Here is a 10,720-nt window from a genome sequence, read left to right as displayed (position 1 = left end):
TTCTTTTTGTCTTTTGTTCAGAGATTATGAAAACTACACTATATAACCCTTAAACAGCAATATATGAAATGTTTATCCCCACTAGCAGCGGGGATCCAAGGATGGCAATGTTGGTTTGTTGGTCCATCCAACACTTTACTCCCAAACAAGATACAAAAGATCTACTGGATAGATTGCCTGAATTAGCTGTGCACCTCCACATCAAGGTGCACTGATTTTGGTGACACCATGGCCTTTTCTCCAGCGCCACCCTTAGGCCACAATGTCCACTTGTGCAAAATAAATAAAGTCTAATGATTGCCAATGATTGCGGATTGCCACGACACCTTCTGACCGCATTCTTGCTAGGGATGTTAGGGCATTTTAGTGACCCCATGACCCTGCCTCTAGTGCCACTCTCAGGCCAGAATGCATACAAAATATCTCATTATCTAATAGGCAGATTGTAGGATGAACCCTTCTGAATTTGGTGACCCCATGGCCTTTCCCTTAGCGCTTCAGTGATTATACAATATCCCCCCCCACATACACACACCTCTGCTTTATTTCGATTTTTAGTCCCATTACTGAGAGCATGAGGATCTAAGGATGGCAGCATAAACCACTTCAAACCACTTTGGCCTCATTGGGTGTAAGGAGCAACACAACCTCTAGAGGGTGCTAGTCTGGGTTTTAGACTCCTGGGCCTCCAGTATGAGAAGTATATGCATTCATGTTTATTGGCAGTGCAGTTTGCAAGTTTGACACACAGCAGGGGTACCGATATAGCTGGTACTAACTAGTGATGGGTCGTTCATGATCGATTCGTTCAAAAATAACTAGTTCATTGCCGTGAACGTGAACAAGCTCGTTCACTTCCTGAAAATGTTACGTTCACACTATCGTTCATGCCCCCCATCCCCTCCCCCGTACACAGGACGGGAGGGCGGACTGTACGCACAACGTAATAAGAACGCTCCTGCGATGGTGTTTTTCACTAGAAAATAGCGCTATGAACGAGAACGTGAACCAATCATTTGAACAAATCACTGCCGTGAACGTGTTCACTGAAATGAACGTTTTTTCCCACCACTAGTACTAACAGACTATGAAAGGTGTGCCTAATGACAACTCACATTGGAACACCACATCCACAGTGGCGGTTTTGGCTCACAATACTAGGCCTTCTAGGCACTGACTGGACAGTTTTTTGGAAGCTGCATGTAACTCTGAGACAACACTGAGTAGTTGTCAGCATAGTGCACCAGTTTACTGCCCTCAAACTAGAAGCCTTAGTCTTGTTTGCCCCATATGATACTGTGACATCTACAGTATGTAATTATCAGACCACAGCTGAAGAATATTACTAAATAAACTCCAAATTGTCCCAGAAATGGAAACTGGGCTTCCTGTGTAGACTAAACAATCAAGCTTTATGTTTAGTGTATAGACGAATCCACAGAGCCGCTGCCTGTAGCTGCGGTGTTGCGATGCGGAGCGGCACCCGCTTGACACCGCAGTTATGATTGCCGTTCTGTGCATTTGTCTATAGAGAACCGAAGTTTGACATCACTGCCACTAGAGGCCGCGGCCCGCTATCCCCCTGGGTAGCAGACTTATTTTTTCTATTGAAAATGCCATAGGGTTATCTTAGATCGCGTCATATAAGTACTGTGTTCCAACTGACAGTGAAAACGTACTAATTTATCCAAAGAGTAAGCCTATCCTAAACGACACAGAGTCACATACCTGACAGCATCGCCGGGCTGATTTGTTTATTTTTGGAACACAGTTCTTATATGACACGACCTAAGATGACCCTATGGTATTTTCAATAGACAAAATACTTCCGTGATCATGGGGTAGTCGGAGGACTTTTCTATTGACAGGTTGATGGGGAAGTGGTTTAGTATACCACAGCACAACAGACAGGACAGCTAGACAGCAGGTCTGATCAAGAGTCACTCAACAGCTCACTCAGCTATATAAACCTTTCATATAAATGTAAAGATCACAATTCCTGTTTTTTAGCCGCTTTATGCATGGGCGGCAGAGCGACAAGGTAAATGTGTTACCCTGTAAATGAATGATGCATTGGTCACTATAATCCTAGAGTAAAACAGAGCGGAGGTACTGTATATGAGATAACCATGTTGGGTGTGTATTAAGAATGTACAGTTATAGAGCTGGCTACAATACAGTATGTGTGTAAATTAGTGATTTTTTTGTGTATTTTAGTGGACAACCTCTAGATTTCAGAAAGTGCCTGAGATCAAAGCATCTCAACCTCATCATCCAGAAGTAAGGTGGACAAGGAAAACGCATACTAAGGACTTTATCAAATTTTGATATTATCTCACTTTGCAAGAACAAATGGCCATCAGTGGTACAGCCAGAAGAGTGTAGAAAATGTACAAGAAAACAGCCATCATGGGTACTGTACATATCATGGTATGGCATGGGTGGAAAGGTAGAGTTTTTTTGGGGGGGTTTTCTATGGTGAAATGCTTATATTCTATTTACAGAATAAGACAGAAAAGAAGGAATAGAAAGAACATGGACAGTCTTTTTAGAATGTATTCATAATCGCAAAATCATTACTATGTTTGTTGTTTACTTACATTTCCTAAAGCAAATGTGATTTGAACTATTTATATGTTTTATTTACAGTATGTATGTGTATGCAAAATATCTTTGAAGTCATAATAAATCGTCTCTTGTTGGTAACACAAGGAGAAGTAAAGTAAAATAAAATAAAAATACCAAAATGTTCCTGTCCTTTCTTTTTTTATAAAGTGATTTTACAGTGGCAAAAGATAATAAGCTTCAACCGTATGGACACAACAGTGCACTATTGCTTCAACTAACAGTTGAGCAAACTGCAGATAGTAATCTTTTTTTTTACTATCACCCTTCCGTCATAAAATCAGAGATAAATAATGTTGAACAGCATCAGAAAGACTCTTACCTGAAAGTCAAAGACTCAAAGCGTGATGATGAAGTCTGACGGCTCAGCGGAGGAGAGGAAACTTCTGACTGAGGCCTGGAAACAGGAAATGGAAGCAGAAAAGAAACATAACTTGTGAGTCCGCAGCGTTTCACTCTGCGAGACAAATTTCTCAGTCTAGTTCTAAATCAATCTGAAAGACGGAGAAAAAACTAAGAGGTGGGGGTGCATAAAGCTGTCAGGACAAAGAGGCAGAAACCAAATAATCCTTAACAAGTTTATTTATACTCCCATCTCCTTTTCGTTTGTTATCATTTAGGTCATATATATGTCAGAATAATTCCCCCTCCATTAAGAATGCTCTGTGACTGGGAACAGACTGGAATAATCCTGTTGGGGGAGAGAGAGAGAGAGAGAGAGAGAGAGAGAGAGAGAGAGAGAGAGAGAGAGAGAGAGAGAGAGAGAGAGAGAGAGAGAGACAGACAGAGACAGACAGAGAGAGACATAGCGAGAGAGAGAGAGAGAGAGAGAGAGAGAGAGAGAGAGAGAGAGAGAGAGAGAGAGAGAGAGAGAGAGAGAGTGAGAGAGAGAGAGAAAGAGAGAAAGAGAGAGAAAGAGACTTCAGTATACAGAGCGAAAGAGTGAGACAGACAGAGAGAGAGTGAGAAAGAGAGAAAAATAAAATGAAATAAAAACAGCTTAACTCCACATTTTCTGAATATATCGGATTAGGCAATGAACCAAGAAAACAGTGTTGTTTTGAGGAACCGCAGCTGCTTAAAACCCACGCGAGCCCAGGAGCCTTCTCTAAGCTATTGTCTCACCTGGATTCCTGGAGCCAACATAGCCTGGGATCATTCCTTTATTGAAGCTGAAAGATGCTTAGTGAACAATGTGTGGGAGATTGCTGCGTGCCGCAGAAGGATGGTTCAATCAAGCAGATTGTCCTTACACACACATTCCATCTCCATCTAGTCGAGCTGACACCGGTTTGTGATGGTTTCGCAGACACCATCAGCAGTTGATTAATCTATTCACCGTGCAAGCCGCACCGAATCAACAAGACATTCTCAACCCTGCTGATTCTATGCTGTTGTCGTTACCATTGAACGGTTGTCTAAACCTTAAAAGTAATCGTTTGAATTTAATGCTGATAGGCAACCAGCATTTCCACTAGTACAGAGAGATGTCTTATTCTTACTGTTAATCCAAATAAAATGCAGATCATTTCAAAAATGTAATATTACCCGCTCAGAGAGCACCATCATACCCAATCATTGTCTCGCTGTGATTCCTCTTGATGGGTAATAATGTCAAAGTTCAAACTTGGCAATGTTTTGCTGCATATACAGTACTGTAAAAAAAGAAAAAACATTGATAACAATGCTGTTTTACGCACATTCTGTACTTCCCATTTAGATGGATAAAAAAAAGAAAACATTAACATTGCTTCACAGTATAAGTGATTTTCCTTTCAGACTGTAAGGTCCAGCACAATATCTATCTTTAAATTCACGAAATCTCTGCGTATCTGACTGACTGTCCCCCGCATATCTCAAAAACGGTCTGACCGATTAACTTCAAACTTGGCATGTGTATTGCTGAGGGGTGAGGACGTGGCCTCCAAGTACTACAATAAGAGGTAGGCTACTGCTGCACTCAGTACTCTGATAATGGGTACACAGGTATTGCATAACTGGAGGGACATGCATTCCCAACAGGAATCCCCCTAGTATTACTAAAAATTGTTCTCTGCAACCTGTACTGTTCATTTCACTGTTACGATAATGCCCAGAACACCATGGTTAACAGAGTTATTCTGATGCTACAGGCTAAAATGTAAATCAAGGAAGGGGTTGAATATCCTACTTGAGAAATGGTTATGCTTGTGTTTATTTCCAAACACTTTGAACCCAGCTAGTATTTTCATGAATTCAGTCACAGAAGGTGAATTCAAAAGTAATGTACTTTCACTGTAGTTTGACACTCCACAAGCTGTGTGAGAAGCCAAGGGAAGCAGATCTAACCAGCAAGCCCACTCGTGTTCAAAGTTCATCTCCTACCATAATTCTAACGCTTGTTTTCCATTTCAGCCTATCTTTGCTGTTTCAGACATGTACTGTATTGCTTAAGCATGCTAATGCCAGATTAAGCATGCCAATGTTATTGGCCCCTTAGTTTCACATTGCCAGACGATTGGAGATCTCTGCCTGGGGCTGTAACCAATCTATGCATACTGCTTTGGAAACCAATCATGTCACCGGCGCAATATGAAGGACCGCCCTAAAGACTTTGGATTGGTTCTACGATGTAGGTTTTGTTTTTTATCTCTAATTGTTTCCGTCAAGTTTTAGCATTGAAAACTGGGAGATTGTACTCAGTCTCTCTAGTTTAGTGAAGCGTTTTAGAGACTGCCAAGTAATATGATTCTGATAACTGGACGAGTGCTATAAGAATGGTAGGTAAAATTAGTTTATGGTTAAAGGTGAGACAAAATATGATTACATCATGCCATATAGTATGAACAATGTTAGGATTGTACATTCATTTAGTTTATCTAGCATAAGTGTAACTCTGAGAGTACACAATTGTAACCAAATAGGACCCGTAAGGGTCAAAACAGGGTCTTATGTGGACCTGCCGTTGTGCTGCTACTTTTTGCACCTTATGTCTAACCTCGTGTACATACTTGCTGCTTAGCAATGTGTATAGATGTGTAGATATCTATATTTTCTCACCCTAATCTCCCCCCCTTCTTTCTTTTCCTGGAAAACAACAAAATGATGGAGCTTGCACTAAAACAAATTTCACCCACTGATTTGCACCTGTATAGCTGTGATGTGACAAATAAAAAAACAAGAGATGTTTTCATACACAGCACGCACGCACACACACGCACGCACGCACACGCGTGCGCTGTGCGTGTGTCTGCCGTTATATCAACCTGCTGGCCTCTTGCTCTCAACCATGTCAGAGTTCACCAGGGAGTCTGAGTCTAGACTAGTGACTCCCCTGGATCCTCCTTCCCTCCCTCCCTCCCTTCCTCAATTAGTCATCTGAGCGGATTCCCCCAATAGATGTGTCCCATATAGATTTCCTGTCACACAGGGTGCACATATCCAGCTGCCTTCTGTCTGCTTGAGTCACATTCATTCATGTGGTAAAATAAATCCTGTGATCCAAACAGGACCGCATAAGAAACCCACGACAAATCCTGATATGAATGTAAAACTTGAGAGAAAAGTGTCAAAGTGTCAGGTTTAGCCTGAGCGTTAAGAGATTGCAAATCGGTCTTGCATGCAAAATGTTTGCAGTCACGTTATACTGGAGATCAACCTGTCGGGCCAAGAAAGCTGCCTAAGATCAAGAACTTCCGGGAACCTCGGTGAGAAAATCGTGTGATTCTAGAAGTGGAGAGGATTAGCTGAGTGTGGTAAGTCATACCACAGACAGCATCTTTTGATGGGGAGGTCGAGATGATTCTGCTTTGTCCTTATTTGACATTAATTATTATGGAGACCATCTTACTTATTGACCTTAGATTCTTGATCAAAAGTGAGAAAACATTTACCTCGTACTACAACATCTTCTCAGGCCAATTTTTAAGTTGTCTGTACAGAAGGGCGATCCTACCCCGAATTACTTTTAAAAAAAGGACAGTCATGATAGATACGTTTCATCATGTTTTCTTAGAAAACATTGAAACGGAACTATGTGCATATTAAAGTCACAAGACACATGCTCCAAAGCACACACAGATGCAGACTTGAGGGGTGGAACAAGGAAGTGAAAATAATTAGAAGGAGATAGGTGCTTCAAAGTGTTTGATATTGCATTTAGGACATAAGCCAAGGTTTTTCACTTGCATGAGATACATGCTTTGTACTCATCTTTGCCTTGGAAAGTAGGCCATCATTATCACCATAGGATACAGTATGTAAAACACTTCATCAGCTTCAGTTTTGCATTTAACTTAAGCAACCTCCCCTCCACTATACTGCGAGACTGGCATTCTCCCCATTAATGTAGTTATTGATTTACCTTTTTGAAATATTCCCAGGATGAAAAAAAAATACAGAGTTGGCATTAAGATTAGGACATCAACCTCAACAACAGGATTTATTGTGGCCTTTCTGTTTGCATAACAGTTTAACACTGTTAACGTGTGAGGTGCTATGGTTAATTATGTAAATATGGGGGTAGTGTGGATCTGGTAGTAGAGTGGTGTGATTAAACTCCTCTCTTGTCATTCGTCAGTCAACTTTTGGCTTTTAATCTGGGCAGATCTTCCTAAATGCCAAATAAGTTAGCCAACTGGAACGCCTTAGATGAGAAGATTCTCTCTCTTGCCGGTTCCAGCTGCTTCACAGTTCACTGAATGTAATGCCTGAATTATCCTTGGCTGTCCGCCGTGTCGTGCACAGAAAATAGCTGATCTACAACCTTACAAGTGTCGCAGCATAAGCACCTTGCGAGCTTGTACAGTAGATCTGCTATTTGTATAGCTATTAGTATTGCTGGTATTTGTAGATCTGCAAGCTATTTGATTTTAGATCTGTTGTGAGCTTGTAGAACTATTGTCGGTGTGTGACATCGGCGAGCGACCAAGTAAATCAGGTGCTGCACAGGGGTGTGAGGGAGCATACAGCATACTATGAAAGCAATAAATAGCATGTTTATCACAAGCAGCACCAACATTACACCACCTGCAGCTCTCAGATATCATCTTAAAATCTTCACAAAAAAACTTTTTTGTACGCGTGTGTTCTGTTGACAAAAATGCAACAAAGAAATCATGCAGGACACGCAGATTCAGTTGTTGAAGACCAACTGAAGGAGTCTCAAGCCTGCACTGGAATAAAGGAAAGGACAGATCACAGCAAGTTGTTTTTTAATGGGTAAAGGCGAAGGGGATGCAGAGAGAGGGACAGCTGTGCTGTCTCAGGCTGCAGCCATGCTACTCAGCTAACAGTAGGCTAACTATCACTGTTGTCTAAAGAAAGACTGCTGAGTCCGATCGATATGGAGCAGACCACAGGGTCCCTGCCCACCTCACTGTTGTGGTGAAGGGCCTGGTAGTGGACTCACTGTAAATAGGAAGAAACCGAGTCAAATTAAAATCCCCATTGCTTTCATTTTTTGCACTGGAACTTCAGAGCCAGAGCCACTCGTCAGAAAGTGTGAAATGGAGTTCATGTCAACCTAAAACAATCCTAGTTAACTCCATATACTGTAGTGAATAAGCTCAGCAGAATGGTTTGTTCTCTTGCAATGCCTCCCACTTTGAGACTGATTTGAACCTCCAGGGGATGAATGGCTCTCTGGCCAATTGATTAAGGCTGGGTAGACCAGGTTTAAGTAGAAGAAGAATAAAAAAAGAAAAAGGAACGTTGACCAGACAGGCAGACACTGTCATATTCAAGGTCTGAAACACCTCAGTGCACTTCAATCTGTCCAGTTGTTGAACTTGGTACATTCATCTATTGCCGTTGTATGAATCACATCAGTATAACTATAGAGCATCCTCTGTTCCCATGATTCATGTCATGGTATAATAACGGCATGAAAACAAAGAGTTGCATGTGTGACACTGAGTTGCGGGCTGATGGAACTCAATAATGGCTTCCCCAAAAATAGATGAATAAAAATAAAGCACTCCATAATTCCAACAACATGGATGAACATGATCGTAACATGGATACGATGTGTTGTGAGCTTGTAGTCCAGCTATTTCCACCTAGCAACACCATTATACAACAAATATAAATCAGGCTTAAGTGCACAAACAACTTACATCATACTGTGTCATCAGGCAGGCCTACATAGACGATCCAGATTTTTAGGTGGTTAAGTGAACTGTATTTGGATGGATCAACCTTCCTGAATGCTTGCTTCAGCTTGAGGGTCTAAGCTCAACTGGATAAGTTGTACATCTTTTCAGTTGTCAAACAAGACCCATAATTGCAATTGTACAACTCGCATATTATCTAAAGCTATTCTAAACTTTAGTAAAGAAAAGCTGTTGTACTGTACAGAAGTGCATAAAACTGTCTCTCCCCATAATGTACCACTTGTATGTTCTTAATAGCCCTTTAAGCAGAGGCAGGCTAACAAGCGCATGCAGACGATTGCCAAGGAACAGTGGGGATTGACTTTATTTGAGATGCCAGGGTAATTTCACAGTCCAAGAGACAAGTCTGTTTTGAAGCGAGTGAGAGGCAGAAAGTAGCCCATGGATCAACTGTGTGAAGAAAGAGAGGATCAGTGCCTCCATGGTGTGTGGAACATTGCCCTCTGCTGACGGTGGGTGTTAATTTAAATAACATAATAGAATAAATCCACATAATTGAAAGTGGCAACCATACAGTAGCACATGTCTAATTTAATATATGAGTTCAACTAATGCAGTAGTAGCTAAGCAACTATCACATTTATAGGGGGGTGGTGAAACAATTGTGAAAAATGTATTTTCACCATTTGCCTTAATGGTTGTCACATTTCCTGGAGGGCATTATATTAACAAATAATCTTTTCTAACACTTGGAGCTGAGCATAATGCAATTTAAAATTAAGTGTAAGTACAAGGTATTAAATCCCACTCTGTAAAATCCTCTGTGTCATTTTAACTCGAAAAAAATAATAATCGTAAGGTCCATTTGATTAACACTGAGGAAACTCAAGATTTCACAGTGTTTGCATCCGAGTTCAGAGATCAAGTCTTACACACAATACTGATAATGAGGCTTCTGGGACCCCTGAAATGAATGAATTACATCCTGTTGTGTTACTTCACTGGTATCCACTCCAATACAGGACTCCAAAATGCAAACATTTGTCAGTTGCTGACCTCTAGTGAAGACAGAAGGTAATAACAGATATTAAATGATCAGGAACATTATTATTTTTTTAAATACAATTATATGTATATATTATATGTTAATACAATATAAATTATACAATTGGGGTGGTTTTATTTGGTGTCCCTGCTCTTCTAGTGAGACATTTAGATCCTGTTTCTGTTTTGACACAAATTTTGACCTCAAGGTCAAAATTCAGTTTCTCCCCAGAGCCAGCAGGCAGGCTCTATCACCTCAGGGGAAAAACTATCAGCAGTTGCGCAGTTGAATGGGGTTCAAATCCCGGGTAGAACAGGAGAGTTACTGTACAATTTTAAGGCATTCTGTCACAAAATAAAAATGTCTAGGTCAAGTAAGTGCTGTTTTCTGTATCATAATAATAACCTAGCAAGGTACAGGTAGACCTCTTCTACATGTAACTGTAAGAAAGGGTCAGTCAAGAAGGAATCTGATCTACTTTAAAAACCTTAGGGTTAACACATTTGTTTAATTATTATAGGCCAGCCAAGACAGTAACTTCTGACAGGAGAGGAGGGACAACATGATGCAACACAGGTCCAGAGTTAGATTCTAACTCACAATGCAGCAGTTATTGTACGTGGACACTACAGTGCCTTAACCAGATGAACCCTAGTGTCCCTATTCTGGGCATAATAGGCAAATCTACAAGCACACAGTTCCTCGCGATGTGACACGTTGTGAGCTTGTATTTGCTAGTTTTGGCGAAGAGTTTTGGTGAAGAGGGAAAAAAGGAGTGGATAGACCCTTGGGGAGGGCTTAAAGGAGTAGTTCACCCCCAAAAATTCATATTTTCTATGAATTACACACGCCATGAAGCCTTGAATTCATGGAGTTTTTTTTTGTTTTGGTCACATTCCTGAGCCAATAATTTGATGACCAGGTGGCTGCTCAGTGGGAGACTCTTTGAGACTCTTTG

This window comes from Gymnoscopelus microlampas, assembly GCF_963454915.1.
Source record: "Gymnoscopelus microlampas genome assembly, chromosome: 20".
Lineage (NCBI taxonomy): Eukaryota > Metazoa > Chordata > Actinopteri > Myctophiformes > Myctophidae > Gymnoscopelus > Gymnoscopelus microlampas.
This window is presented reverse-complemented; position numbering follows the sequence as displayed.